The 15987-nt window shown below is 47.5% G+C and overlaps 2 pseudogenes; one reads left to right on the top strand and one right to left on the bottom strand.

Moving 5' to 3' along the window:
• Window positions 1-6309: 6309 nt before the first annotated feature.
• LOC144284178 (sal-like protein 4 pseudogene) lies at window positions 6310-8143 on the top strand (annotated as a pseudogene).
• A 504-nt stretch (window positions 8144-8647) lies between these two features.
• On the bottom strand, window positions 8648-15508 carry LOC144284858 (integrator complex subunit 4 pseudogene; annotated as a pseudogene).
• Window positions 15509-15987: the final 479 nt, after the last annotated feature.

A 15987-nucleotide genomic window follows, 5' to 3' on the forward strand; every position in this document is an offset into this window, starting at 1 on the left:
ATGACCCGTCGGATAAAGGGACAGCATCCAAGATCTCTAAAGAACCTATTCAACTCAACAGCAGAGAAACCAACAATCCAATCTGGAAATGGGCAAAAGACACGAACCGAAATGGCACAGAGCAAGACGTAGACGTGGCCAACAAGCCCATGAGAAAATGCTCCGCATCACTGTATTTCCATCAGGGAAATACAGATCAAAACCACAACGAGATCCCACCTCACAGCGGTGAGAATGGGCAACATTGGCCAGACAGGAAACAACAAATGTTGGACAGGATGTGCAGAAAGGGGAACCCTCCTGCACTGTTGGTGGGAATGTGGCCTGGTGCAGCCACTCTGGGAAACTGTGTGGAGGGTCCTCAAAGATTTAACAATGGATCTGCCCTATGACCCAGTAATTGCCCTGTTGGGGATTTACCCCAAAGATACAGATGCAGGGAAACCCCGGGACACCTGCACCCCGATGTTTCTAGCAGCAATGTCCACAAGATCCAAACTGTGAAAGGAGCCTCGGTGTCCACCGAAAGATGAATGGATAAAGATGTGGTCTCTGCATACAATGGAATATTCTGGGATCCCTGGGTGGCGCAGCAGTTTGGCGCCTGCCTTTGGCCCGGGGCGCGATCCTGGAGACCCAGGATCGAATCCCATGTCGGGCTCCCGGTGCATCGAGCCTGCTTCTCCCTCTGCCTGTGTCTCTGCCTCTCTGTCTCTCTCTGTGTGACTATCATGAATAAATAAATAAAATCTTAAAAAAAAAAACCAATGGAATATTCCTCAGCCATTAGAAATGACAATTAACCACCATTTGCTTCGACGTGGATGGAACTGGAGGGTATGATGCTGAGTGAAGTGAGTCAATCAGAGAAGGACAAACATTATATGGTCTCATTCATTTGGGGAATATAAAAGATAGTGAAAGGAAATAAAGGGGAAAGAGAAAATGAGTGGGAAATATCAGAGAGGGAGACAGAACATGAGAGACTCCTAACTCTGGGAAACGAACAAGGGGTGGTGAAAAGGGAGGTAGGCGGGCGGTGACAGGATGACTGGGTGACGGGCACTGAGGGGGGCACTTGATGGGTTGAGCACTGGGTGTTATGCTATAGTTGGCAAATTGAACTCCGACAAAAAATAAATTAATTAAAAATAAGTAAGATCTAACTGTTGGGGTGCCTGGCTGGCTCCGGTGGTGGTGCATGCGATTCTTTGTCTCAGGGTTGTGGCTTCGAGCCCCACCTTGGGTGTGGGGATTACTTAGAAATAAAACTTTTAAAAAAATAAAGCACTTTTTAGCACTTATGCAGAGGATAACCTTTGATCCTTTAGTTTTTGAAAAAATGTGGCAAAAATATAGGAATGTGAAATGATCTGGTAATATTAAAAGTAAAATTTTTTAAAGAAGTTTTAACTTTTACTATAGATCAACACCGAAAAATATTTGAAAAATAAAACCTCTTGCTAAAGAAGCTAAATGTTGGTATTCTAGTGTTCTCTTTGTAGATCCCAGTCTGTACTTCCGGGCATGTGGGTTAGAGACTCATCAGGACTCTGAGTCTCCCCTTTCTCCAAAGGCCCCTTCCATACAACTCAGCTCCACTTAGTCCAACTTCCCATCACCATGGTCTGTCTGCCTTAAGGCCCTGGCGGAGGCACAATGGTGACCTTCAGCCCCACTTGCCAGGTTTCTCAGAAGGTCATGGCCCTGGTCATACGGGGTCAGACAGGCACTATCAAAGATACCCAGTAAAGATTTCTGGTGGCCCTCAGCCTAGGTCTCTGCTACTGGAAGCAACCCGGTGCCAGAGAGGCAGCTTTTCTCTCTCAGTCTCCAGAAATCTCTTTGCATTTTGCCTCCAAACTTCTGAATTGAGCTAAGAGTAGGAGAAAGAGTTTATTTTGTGACCACAGTCTATATATTATTATTAAGGTAATTCCTGAGTTATGCATCCTCCAGTCACCTCAGATAGCACCATGGCTGTTCACCACCCCACCCCCACAGACCAGAAAAAATAGGTTTAGGTATTTATCCTACTGGAGCCCTATCAGGCATCACTTAAGCTGTTTTGTTTTGTTTAAATAATTAGTGCAAAGTACTTTCCCCGAGTGAAATACACATTCTCACAGAGGCGATTTCCCTAGGGATTCCCGTGCTGCGGCCCCAAGGCTTGGAAGTGTTTTCCCTCAACCAAAACCAGTACTGAACTTAAACATCAAGGGGAAATACTCCAAGGAGTCCTGAGCTGACCTGTACTCTTGCCAAACTAGCAAAATCCTAAAACCATGGGCTAGAGACCAAGTAAATGAGCACATCCCTGGTTGAAACTGATACATCATTTAAAAAAAATCTCCTCCAATGATTCTATGGTACAGTTAGGGTAGAAACACTCTGTCCAGTCATGTGTGAGGATGATGAGCAAACAATTCTATTGTCTGACTAAGGCAATACCTGTCCTACTCCCAAGCTCTAGTTGTATTGAACTGTAATTCTGGGAAACCACTTTATTAGAGACCCATCTGGTGGCTCAGCCAGGAATCGCACAGGGTGTCTCCAGGAAGGAAGGGGCCAGTCCTGGGGCCTCTGCTAGTGCTAGGACCCCTAAGATTTATGCACACACTCCCTTCTCAGAGGAGGCCCCGTTCTGGTAGGATTATCTCCACTGACCCATGGATGTGTGTTGGGCAGTTGTACTGAGATCAAGGGACTTCAGCATAGGGCTGATAATGTATAATTATATAATCACACAACGAGACTTATTTGGATGGCACGCTCACAGCTTAATTGAATGGAGAGGTCCCTCACAGGATATCTTTCAGTGGCAACAGTATAGGGCCACCACCCAGAAAGCTAGGATAGAAAAGAAACTCCCCAGAGGAGAGGGATTGAAGAAGGGCTTACTTAGGGAGATGATGTCTCGCATCGGGATATGGAGTCTCTGAGCCAGGGAATTATGAATGGATGACAGGATCTTAGAGACACTAATATTCATGATTTATCTTATCTACTGTTAGTAGATTCAGGTGGTGATTCACAGGATATGCACAGAAGATATGGCTAAGCTATAAATGGCTTAACCTCTACCAATCTGGGCTATGTTTAAATCAATTCAGTGTGTAAAAATTTGAGGTTGGTAACAGTGGTTTTTTGAGTTCAAGGTCTCTGCCTGCTGTGAAAAAATAAAGAGAGGTCTGCTATGCAAAGATCATCTTTGGCTCATCCATAAACCTTGACTGATCATTTCAAATGATTTGTCTTTATGTTCATGGATTAGTTTTCCTCTTGACCAAATCCAATGCTAGAACCCTCTTCTTATATAGAGTTTTTTCATTTCAACTATTGTACTTTTCAACTCCAGAATTTTTAACTCCATTTTAAAATCTATCACGATGTATTGAAACTCTTGATTTGGTAAAATTGAATCCTTTCTGGTTTCATTTTTTAGGAGGGAGAGAAGGAAAAGAGGAAGAGAGAATCTTAAGCAGGCTCCACACTAAGCATGGAGCCCATGGAGGGCTCGATCTCATGACCTGAGCCAAAATCAAGAGTCAATTTACCAACTGAGCCACCTAGGCGCTCCCCACCCCCAGGTTTCATTTCTTAAGCATCACTGAAATAGTTCTTTTAAAGCCACTTCCTTAGGAGCATGGTCCTCAGTTTCATTACCAATCTCTGCCCACTCCCATGAACGGTACTTCCTTTCTTTGAGTGACTGCCATCCTCTGTTGTTGAATATTGACATTTTGAATATCACAGCGTGGTAATTTTGCAAACGGCACTCTTCTGCCTTTTCTGGGTTTTATTTGTTTGTTTACAACTTGTGTGGATGGTGTTACTTGTTTAATGTTTTTCTCAACTTTTTGTAAAGGGTCTTTGTTATGAGTGCCCTGAAGTCTCTTCTGTTAGCCTAGCGGTCACCGTGTGATTTGAGAGAGAGCCCCTTAAATGCCGGGAGCCAAGCCACCATGAAGCACTCTGCTAGTCACTGCAGACGCCCCTGCGCTGCGCTCTGCCCCACAGGGCGCAGGCAGGGAGTTAACTCTGTCTTCCCTTCCCTTGCTGTTGCCCTGGTGCTGAAGGCAAACTCATGTGGTCCTCTCAAGGGTTTTCTAAGAATATGTCCAGCCACGGGCATCAGCATGGCCCTTGGATTGCCTGGCACACAGCAGATTTTCGGTGTCCTTCGTCCCTTGATAATCCCCAGCATCTTCCTTCCCAGGTGTTTCGGTCTGCCTGCCTCTGGCCTCTCTGGTTGGCCCCTTGCCCAGACAGGTGTGGCTAGTATGTTCACTGACATGCTCTTGGCAGTGTCACCCAGGAGCTCCTAAAAGCTCTGAGGCAGTTTGAAACTGCCTCAAACAAATGAAAGACCCTGAGTCAGTGCTTCTTGGAGTCCCCAAGGAGGTCAGAATACACAACCACAATTCTCTGAGAATAATCAGTCTTGCTGGCATGAGCACACTGTCCCAGGAAAGTAGACCACTGTCCTCATGGTGACCACAGAGCTGGGGAGTGTGGCATGGTAGGTGGTTAAGTTAAAATGTCATAAAGACTGTTTTACTGAAATTCAGTACCTTTTTCTTTTTTTCTTTTAAGCCCTTCCCCAGGTTTTGTGTTTTTTAGAAGTCAGAAAAAGTCGATTCCAATAGTTTTTGTCAGCTTGATCATTGCCTTCATGAAGGGATGGTGTGTCAGAGTTACTTACACTAGCATTTTAGGTGACATCATTCAACCTATTTTATTTCATTTATTTTATTTTATTTTTAAAGATTTTATTTATTTATGAGAGACAGAGAGGGAGAGAAATGGGGGTCAGAGACACAGGCAGAGGGAGAAGCAACCTCCATTCAGGGAACCCAATGTGGGACTCAATCCTGGGTCTCCAGGATCATGCCCTGGGCTGAAGGCAGCGCTAAACTACTGAGCCACCCGGGCTGCCCTATTCACCTATTTTAATTGTACATTCCTTTTCAAAGGTGATACTAGTAGGTCTCACCTGAGCATTCATACTTTTTCAATTTATTTTTTTCCTTTTGTTTAATTTCAAATTTGGAAAACATATGTATACATCTTGTTCAAGTTTTGTGTTCATCAACATATTGTCAAAGATAGATACTTGCTGTTGTTTGTAATAACCAAAGGGTCAGCTTTATAATAATCATGCAGCTTTATAAAATATCAAGATGTTTCTTTCACTCGAGAGCTTTATTAACTTACTTCATATTGTTCAAAATGTCACACCACAGTGATTAGTTGAAAAAGCATTGTGATCCATTTGCATGAATATGCTTTTGATTTATACATATACTTTGATTTTGTCATAGAATTGCTTCCTGTAATCTATCTCTTAATCCTCAAAAGGACCTCATAAAGACAATATTATTCTGGTGGAGTTTAGGCTCTAAGTAGGCCCCAAAGAGCGTTAATACTAGAGGTTGAGGCAGTAGGGTTCAAAGAAGAGAATCTAGAGAAGGTACAGTATGTTTACAGAGTATGCATTATTTTCATTGGGGTGAAGTAAACTCAGACAAACCATGTAAATTCCCAGAACCAAATTAAATTTTCTAAACGTCTAGAATATCTATTCACATGGTTGTAAAAAGCTCCTAAATTCCAAGGTAAAAAATGATCCTTACTTCAGCTCATGAACTTGAATGTATGACATTGAAGGTAGACCCACTACTCACTAATCAGTCACTTAAACATGCATGCAGCAGCTCATTCTGGATCTCATGTTGCTTGCTTTCTTCTTTATAATTTTATTTAAATTCAATTAATTAACATATAGCATATTATGAATTTCAGGGGTAGAGATCAGTGATTCATCAGGTGCATGTAACACCCAATGCTCATTACATCACCAGCCCTCCTTGACGCCCATCACCCAGTTACCCCATCCCCCCACCCACCTCCCCTCCAGCAGATTCAGTTTGTTTCCTAGAGTTAAGAATCGCTTATGTTTTTTTCTCCCTCTCTGATTTCTTATTTTATTTTCCCTCCCTTCCCCATTACCCTGTTTTGTTTATTAAAATATGAGCAAAGAACTCCAGGAATTTGTGGCGGAGTGGGCAAATAACCGAGGCCCTCCCGGCTGCCCGATGCTCGCACCGCCTCGAGGCGCAGGCAGGTGGAACCCCAGCGCGTCAACTCGTAGGAGGACGGGGCCCAGTGACACCCCCGGGACCGAAGGACTGCACACAGGACACGTCGGGAGGAGACTCGCAGCTGTGAGAAATGCTGTGCAGAGCTCTCCAGCTTCTCGGGGTTCCTAGGACACGAGACAAATCGCACTGCCCCAGCTGTGCGCACATGACCCATGGCAGGGGCCGGGCTGGGCAGAGTCCCCGGGCGCGCTCAGCCGCCGCCGCCGGCCCAGGGGGTGCGGAGGGTCCCAGGGAGGGGGCGGCGGCCGGGGCGCTCAAGGACAAGCCGGGGCGAGTGTGTCGTGGACCTGAAGGCCGAGACCGTCTGCCGAGCGCGCCCCAGGATGGAAGCTACTACCCAAAGGCAAAGCGGCCGCCACCTGGTCATTGCGAGCCCCGCGGGGCACAGGGTGCGGGTGAGCGGCGCAGCGCCCGGCGCCAGCAGCCCCCGGGCCGGAGCAGATCCTGCGTCCGCAGCAGCCGCAGCTGCAGCACATCCCGCTCCCGAGGCCTCCGCCGCCGGGGAGCACGTGGGCCTGCGCGCCCTCCACTCGGGGGTGACCCCCTCCAGACCCTGGGCCGAGCAGGGACCCGCAGCTTTCTGCGACCAGCAAGTCGGCAGCCAGGGCCTGTCTCCGGTCGCCCGACACCAGCCCAGCTGCCTCACGCGAACACCCCTTCCCCGCAGCTCCTCGGGCTGCGCCCTTGCCCTGGAGCCCGACGGACGAGGGTGCTGCCAACGCCAGGTCGCGCCTTCCCCGTGCTTTGCTACCTCAGGCCCAGGGCTCTGTGCTCCTCCAGAGCCCTTCCTCCACCGAGGCGTTAGACCCGTCCAGGAAAGGGAAGGGGAAGCCGCCGAACGTGTCCCTGGGGCAGTCCAAACCCAGACAGGCCGTCCTCTGCAAGCACAAGCCTAAGTACTGTAGCAGGGCTTTGGGGGCCCATAGCTCCCTGCAGATCCACCTCTGCTCCCATACCAGAGAGAGACCCTTCGTGGGCTCTGTCTGTGGCCGCCGGTTCACCACCCAGGGCAACCTCAAGTGCACTTGCATGGACATCCCCAGGGGAGGCCCACCCCCAGCTCTTTCCCAAGTTCCACGACAAAACGTTGGCAGGCCATGGCATTCCCTATGCACTCTCTGTAGCCATCCCCGTAGATGAATCGAGTCTCTCTTTAGACAGCAAACCTGTCCTTGTAACAGGGACCCCCGGTCTAGGGCTACCTCAGAATCTCTCTTCAGGGACTAACCCCAAGGACCTCCTGGGCGGCCCGCTGCCCAATGACCTGCAGCCCGGGCCTTCCCCAGAAAGTGAGGACGGGTCCCTACTGTCTGGGGGGGTGGGAGCAAGCCACACTTCCCCGAGGGTTGGTGGTTTCCAAGGGAGTGGGACCCCCGAGCCGGGTCGGAGACCCTGAAATTACAGCAGCTGGTGGGGAACATTGACAAGGCCACCACCGACCCCAACGAATGTCTCATTTGCCACCGGGTCTTGAGCTGCCAAAGCTCCCTGGAGAGGCATTACGGCCCCACACCGGGGAGAGGCCATTCCAGGGCAAGATCTGGGGTCGGGCCTTGTCCACCAAGGGCAACCTGAAGATGCACCTCGGGGTTCCCCGGACCAACACGTCCATAGAGATGCGGCACTAGTGCCCCATCTGCCAGAAGAGGTTCCCGAACGTGGCCCTGCTGCAGCAGCGCATCCAGATGCACATGGGCGGCCAGAATCCCCACACGCCTCTGCCCCAGATCCCCTGTGACTTCCCAGGTCCCGAGGCCGCGATGGTCAGTGAACACGGCAGCGCGGGTGCCACCTGTCACGATGATGTCATCAGAGCATCGACTTGGATGAGCGGGGCCCCAGGACGCTTCGGGCTGCTTCCCAGCGCCCACTCAGCATCCCCCACGCTCGGTCACACAATACACTCTGCGGACAGCAGACATATACAATGCATGTTGTCAACTTTCTCCATCATTAACCACATGACAAAGCTCTTTTAAAGGTACAAGGGGAGGCTACGGAAGGAGTTGCTTCCACCTGTATTCCTGATTGCACTTTCTTCCTCGTATTTGTCAAAACAGAAAGAAGCTTTTTTTTTCTTTTAAGTCTTTAGTTTAAAAAAAAAAAGGGGGCAAACCTATAGGATTTTCAACTTTTGGTGACAGTCATGGAAATCTGAAGACTCATGAGTTCTAAGACTAGGGTTTCTGAACTGAAATTAAGAATTCAAGGATTACAGTTAAAGTCTCAGAGCGAAAGACATGAGGCCGAGTATTTTTCAACGAAAGCCCAAAGAGAAAAACAGAGGCTGACGACAGAGAAGAGCTGTGACATAAACCACAGATGATGTCAGAATTGTGATTTCTGTTAAATTTTGCCAGGTATGCATGGATGTACGTACAGATACACACACATAGATCTCCGACAGTTCTTGTTCCTTAACGGTTATGCTCAAGGTTTGGTGGGGGGACCATCATTCTTTGTCTTGGCATATTTTGCTTACTTTTTACTATGAAAGGACAAAGAAAATTAAGTATAAAGATGATTTACAGATTTCAACTGTAAAAGAAAATATCAGTTTTTTAGTCCATAAAATCCAGACACCTACTGATAAAGCATCCTAGGAGGATCATCACTAGAAAAGTCCAATGGGATACACGGAAAAACTTCACGTTAACTACTTCCAAAGACAAAATTATTTTCACACTTTCTAGAGGTATTCAATATTTAATGTTGACGCCTGATGGAAAGGTCTGAAGTACTACAACGCTCAGACATTGTAGAAAAGGATGTAGTACTGCCACGTCTACCATCAATTCTATCTAAATAAGTGCTATTTTATGGTGTTAGTTATTACTGTATATAAAACTATTGAAGACCAAGATTCTTTGGACATATTCTTACAGTTTCCCCAAATGTGTAAGATGGAAATAGGACTTTTTTGAGCATTCATTTTTTTCCCCTCCTGATTCACTAGCACCTCTCAAAATGAGCTCTAGGGAATCATGAAGTCCATTCGATAATTTCCTACTAAACACCCTAAATTACATATAAGACCGTCATGTTGATATAGATCTACACAGATTGTCAAGGAATTATTTAACTTAGATTATGAGCAGCTACGTTTACCAGTGCTTCCAGTCTGGGACCTCATTTCTAAGTGTGTGAGTTGGTTCTCCTGTTTCCATAATAACCAATTTAACAATCAGCTTGGCAGTCAACTACTTTAGAGTTAGTTTCATTAATGTTAGCTCTCATCTCATTAATACATGAATCGACTGACACTGTGGGACTACTTATTTTTCTATATACTCGTAAAAGGGCTCTGAATTCAAGGTAACAAACCTTCTGGAAGAATTAGCTCAGGCTCTTTTGTTTAAACTCAATCTTGGGGATCCCTGGGTGGCACAGCGGTTTGGCGCCTGCCTTTGGCCCAGGGCGTGATTCTGGAGACCCGGGATCGATTCGCACGTTGCGCTCCCGGTGCATGAAGCCTGCTTCTCCCTCTGCCTGTGTCTCTGCCTCTCTCTCCCTCTCTCTCTCTCTGTGACTATCATAAATAAATAAAAAATTAAAAAAAATAAACTCAACCTTTTCCTTGTAGAACCTCAATGTATATTTTAGAATTTTCTTCCAATACTTTAGGACTCACTTAAACTTCTAGTCCTAATAGGACGATTTCCTTTTGTTGCTGCAGGGACCTAGAAATGCAACAAAGTTATGAGCCAGAAGTTTTTCAGTTTTTGAATGTCAGTTAAAACCCAAAAAAGGAAACAATTAAGAAATTCCAGGAAGTAAATTGGAATACAAAGTGGTCTTCATTTCACAGGACTCCCTCTATCGTTAATCCTCATGAGAATGAACACAGAAAGGAAGCTACTCCCTTACTGTATAATGAAAATCGTGATTTTTGGAATGCTTTTTCCAAATCAAAAAGCTCTCGAAACTAGTTCTTTCTCTTTCCTCTTTCCTGGTTTTGAGTTAAAGACCCTTCTTAGTAGATGATCTGGTACATACCAAGCACTGCTGGTTGGCTGCACACACACGTACAACAACATCAACCCAACAAGTAGAACCAAACGTCACTCTACTTTCACGGCCTTTGTCGTTTCTAATGGCTGAGTAATATTCCATTGTAAGCTGTAAGACCACAGCTTCTTTTGTTGTTGTTGTTGTTGTTTTCTCAACTTTACAGAGGTGGTGGGGGGAGTCAGGGAAGGAAGAGGTGTGGACTTGAAGGTTTTTGATTTTTTAATGCAAAATAATTTATTTTGTGTTTGATACCAGATGAGACGATAAGGGTGATGGTGCTCATGCCCATACGCCGGCTCCAGGTGAAGTGCTCTAGGCTTCGGGCTCACTCTGCTACCTAAGAAGGTCTTTCTCAGCTTCAGCTCTACACAATGCTTGTGACTCAGCGCCTTGCGGGTTTGGGCATTATGTAAACGTTCACAGACTTGCTGAAGGGGATGGTGCCCTCGATGCTGGTTTCCACCTGGGGGGACACTTTGCCACCTTCAATCCAGGGGGATTTTGTAATACGGGAATTGGAGTTGTAGGCCAGTAGCAGCCTCACTTCCACCGGGCATGGTTCTGTCCAGGCAGTATGGGAGAGGTACACCTGAGTGATAAGCCGGTGGCGCCCTGGTTGGGCCAGGATTCCTCAAGTCTGCTGGCTTAGGATGAATCATCTGAGCCTGGCCATCTGGATAGAAGACCTGGACCTTCACAGCATTCTCAGGGTCCTGCACATGTTCCAGGGTCACATCGACATCCAGGGCCACAACCAATCCAGACGTAAACCGCAAAGGGTTGTCTGACTCGCCTACTGGCTCAATGATGGTGGCTGAAGTGTGTGGATCTGCTCTGGAAGGGGAAGGTGCAAGGAGGTACTCTGCCTCAGCATGGTCTGTCGAATTTTGACCACTTCCACAGGCTTGGATGTCATGAGTCGGGGCATAAGGTCAAGAAGTTTGTCCACAAAGCTGTCCTGTAGGTGGGGGCAAATCAGCAATAAAACACCTCTGAAAAAAGTCCACTTCCTGTAAAAAGTTTTCACACATCCCAAATAAGGGGTCAACTCCTCGAGTAGTCCGTGCTGTTACTGTAAGTTGCAAGGCTTTGGCCTGCAGCCTCATGGGATGTATAATCACCACCTGTTTCTTCTCCACACCACTGTACATGAACTCCATTTTGTAGGTCTCTTCCATGATCTGTTTTGCTGCTGCGGAGGCCAAGTCACTCTGCTTCAAATATAAAGGGGCAGCCACATTGCACAGCTTTCCTTGCAAGGCCTTGATGAGAAGAAGCTGACACCGAAGATAGGTAGCCGAGAAGTCAGCAACTCCTGCTAGTTCAGACTGAAGTTCTCCAAGTCTTTGCAGATCCCGGATGGTGAACTCCAGCAGCTTCTGGGTTCCCTGAGGGGCCCGGTGCTCTGAAGACTGTACACCCTTTCAGGGCTCTGCTGCAGGAACTGATGGGACGGGTCCTCATGGGGCGCAATACCGGGAGAAACGGCCGATGACACTAGTTTTCTACCTGGTAACCTTAAGGCAGGAACAAGATGAGAAAGACTGTCTCAGAGGTAGGCATAATGTCTGAAGGTATGATCTGAGAACAGTGCTGGCATTGTGGGACAGGTTGTAGCAGCATTAAAAATAAGAACCAAAACTGCAATGTAAGCTGGGTCATCCATGTCTGGTTCAGCTGGGTCAAAAAATGGATGGGTGCTCAGGAGCTCTGGCACCAAGGGAAGCACCACGGTTGGATACCGACTTCCCAGAAACTTCAAGCACTTCCATATAGAGTCCCTATCAGTAGGGGACTTGGTTAAATTTTTCAGCAGCTCCGCCAGTGCGAGATGAATCCCTTCTTTAGTCGAAACATTAGTACAGCATAAAAGTTCGTGAAGAGCCAGCCTCTCGAATATCTCTGGACGAATCCTCTAACACAGCCAGGACACTGCCAAGCTGATCCTCTCGGAGAGTGATGTTTTTAGAAATTTTTCTCATGCTGTGTATGGACTGTAGACGCACTTCCTCAATTTCATCATTAAACATGTCCACCGGGAAATCAGGGCGGCACTTCTCCGCAAAAGAAGGTGCAGATTGGGCCAGCATGCAGAGAGCCTCCACAGCAGCAATGCGGACCTCATACATCTCATCTTCCAATCCAGGAACAAAGGCTCCACAAGCTCCTGACTCCATCAAGTTCACAGCTCCTGTATCTATTTCTTCTTTGGGAGCATCACCTCCCCACTTTCTGCCACTGGAAAACTCTTCTGACCTGTAAAGTTCCTCGGCACTTTCACGTGTAGTGCGTTTTCTCCTGAGATCTGACATGAGCTTTTTGTCGAGCGTCTGCTCCAAGATATGAAAACTGACTTGTTCCATCGAGCCCAATAGCTTTGCAGCCTGAACTCGAACCACCCAGGAGCCATCACTGACCATGGGACAAATTGCTCCAAATGCATCATCAACTAAGTGAATTTCTTCATTAGAAGAAGGAATGGGGACAGTGCTTTCAGGATAGAGCTGACTGATATGATAGCCCAGATAAGTTGGACTGCAGCACTGCACACTTGTTCACAGTCATCAGACAACAATTTACAGGCCTGATTATAAATTGCTTGGTGTAATTTCAGTCCTCTTTCATGAAGCTGCAACATGGCTTTTATAGCCGCTCTTCTGACACGTGGGTCTTGGTCACTGAAGTAATCCCCTATAATCTTCTGGACATCTCTGACAGCTAGGCCTTCTCCATCTTTTGTGACACTTGTCTCCAAAGAGCCAAGATTGCCAAGTAATTGCAGGCACTTATTTCTTACACCAGGAGACGTATCAGTGAGGTGCTTGCAGGCTACATCAACTAATCCCATGTGGATAGCTTGATTCTCTGGGAGTTTGGTGCCAATTGCAAGCAAGGTGTCCAACAGTTGAGCAAGGACTCGATGAGACTTTTCATTCTGCAGGATGTTAATGGCATCATCCATAATGCACTCTGGTGAAAACCCTGCAGGCTTTGATAATAAACCCAACAATGATGCAATTTTCAGTCTCACAGATGGATCATTCTCCTTGTAACAATGTTCCAGGAGAATCCTGACTAGTCCTTCCACACTTTCTGCTTCAACAGGCTTTCTGGCAAACTGGAGTAGATACTGCAAAGCATCCACTGGGGAGGGAGCTTTACACCGATCTACGTGGAGTGCTGAGATTTACTTGGTTTTGTCAATTGCAGTTTCTTGGTTGCAATTTCCTCCTGTTGTTGCTGGACCACCTTAGTGAATTCCTCGTACACTCGTTTCTTTAGGTGAGCCGCCACGACTGCCCGCCACACCACAGCTTCCTGATCCATCATATTTCGATGGACACCGAGGCTCCTTCCACAGTTTGCCTATTGTGGACATTGCTGCTAGAAACATTGGGGTGCAGCTGTCCCGGCTATTATGCTGAGTGAAAACAGTCAATCGGAAAAGGACAGACATTATATGGTCTCATTCATTTGGGAAATATAAAAATTAGTGAAAGGGAATAAAGGCAAAGCAGAGAAAATGAGTGAAAGTATCAGTGAGGGTGACAAAACAGGAGACACCTAACTCTGGGAAACAAACAAGGGTAGTGGAAGGGGAAGTGGGGGGGCGGTGGGGTGACTGGGTGATGGGCAATGAGGGGGGCTCTTGGCGGGATGAGCACTGGGTGTTGCGCTATATGTGGACAAACTGAACTCCAATAAAAAATTAAAAATTCAAGAAAAAGAAAACGGGCCCTTTATGTAAAATAAGCAAACATTTAACTGATGGATTCAGTAGGTCCAATAAATGGAAATGTATGACACTGAAAAAAAAAAAAAACAAAACACCAGGTAAATCTTCAGGGTTCTAAAGAATGTCATTGTTTTTCAAAAGATATCCGAATGATAGAAACAGGAACACCACAAGTACAGAAGGAAAAGCTGCCGGAGGCACCGATATGAACAATTTCCCTACTACATTAAATGCCGTAGATCATTATGAGAAAGATTTAAATGCATCAGTAAATAAGAATCTTTAAGTCTTGGACACAGTTATTTTTTTAACATAAGCAAATAGGCAATAAGGTATTTCAAATGTGAAAAAGTACCTGTACCCACGGCCACCCTGGAGGAAGAGCACGCCAAGGGGCATGCTATCGGGATCCCCCACATGACGGAGCAGCCACCTGCCTCAGTGGAGCAACCGACTTCGGGCACTGAGCAACATCCTAAATGAAATCAAGAGCCCGCCAGAGCTACTACACTGGGGCGAGCTGAAGCTTATGGGCCTGAGCAGTTCGAGCCGGGCATGGCAGTTGGTGCTGAGTCCTTGGCCCGAGCCGAGATGCTAGCTGCTGAGGCCAAGCCAATTTACAGGGCAGTCACACGTCTGATTCACTGCACCGACCTGGAGGAGCCACCTGCACACTTGGCCACCCTGCAAGAAGAGCTCCCCCGGGCACCCACTATCAATGTCCCCGGCATGCCATGCCAAAGGAGTCACCTGCCTCAGTGCAGCAACCAGCTTCGGCCCCCGAGCAACACCATGAACTACAGCAGCAGCCCACCCCAGCTCTGAAGGTGGGGTCTGATGAAGCTTCTGGGCCTGAGGTGATTGAGCTGGGCAGGGCTGTCAGTGCTGAGTGCTTGGCCAGAGCGCAGATGCCAGCTGCTGAGACCAAGCCAATGCACGAGGTGGTCACACCTCTGATTCACTCTCCCGACAAGGAGGACCCACCTGCAATCTTGGCCACCCTTGTGGTACATCATGTCCCGGCGCATGCTATCAGGGTCCGCCACATGCCGGAGCGGCCACCCAGCTCAGTGCAGCAACTAGTGTCTGCCCTGTGCAATATCCTGAACCACCTCAACAACCGGCCCCAGCTCCTACCTCGGGGCCTGCTAAAGCTTCAGAGCCAGAGGTGATCAAGCTGGTCACGGCTCGAGCCGAGAAGCCAGCTGCTGAGACCAAACCAATGCACGTGGTGGTAACACCTCTGACTCACTGTTCCGACATGCAAGAGCTACCTGTAGCCATGGTCACCCTGGAGGAAGAGCACGCCCAGGTGCATGCTATAGGGTTCCCGTACATGCCCGAGCAGCCACCTGCCTCAGTGGAGTGAACAACTCTGGCCACTGAGCTACATCCTGAACCAAAACAAGAGCCCGCCACAGAGACTACAGTGAGGCCACCTGAAGCTTCTGGAGATGGAATACTTCCAAACTCGTTCTATGAGGCCAGCATCACCTGAAGTCCAGAAGCAGACAAAGACCCCACCCCACCAAAAAGGAGAGTTATAGACCAATGTCCCCGATGAACACGGATGCAAACATCTCAACAAGATACAAGCCAATAGGATCCAACGGTACATTGAGAAGTTACTCACCGTGACCAGGTGGCATTTATCCCCGGGACGCAAGGCTGGTTCAACACTCGGCAAACATCCCGTGTGACTGATCAGATCTGCAAGAGAAAAAACAAGAACCAGATGATCCTCTCAATAGATGCAGAGAAAGCATTTGACAAAATATGGCATCCTCTCCTGATCCAAATGCTTCAGAGTATAGGGATAGAGGGAACGTTCCTCAGCATCTTCAAAGCCATCTACGACAACCTCCTGGCAAATTATCATTCCCAAGGGGCAAACGCTGGGAGCCTTTCCCCGAAAAAGATCAGGAACGAGACAGGGATGTCCACTCTCACCACTGCTATTCAACATAACACTAGACGTCATAGCTTCAGGAATCAGGCAACGAAAAGAAATAGAAGGCATTCAAATCGGCCTAGAAGAAGTCAAACTCTCCCTTTTCGCAGATGACATGATACTGT

This window comes from Canis aureus, chromosome 15 (genome assembly GCF_053574225.1).
Source record: "Canis aureus isolate CA01 chromosome 15, VMU_Caureus_v.1.0, whole genome shotgun sequence".
NCBI classification, from domain to species: domain Eukaryota; kingdom Metazoa; phylum Chordata; class Mammalia; order Carnivora; family Canidae; genus Canis; species Canis aureus.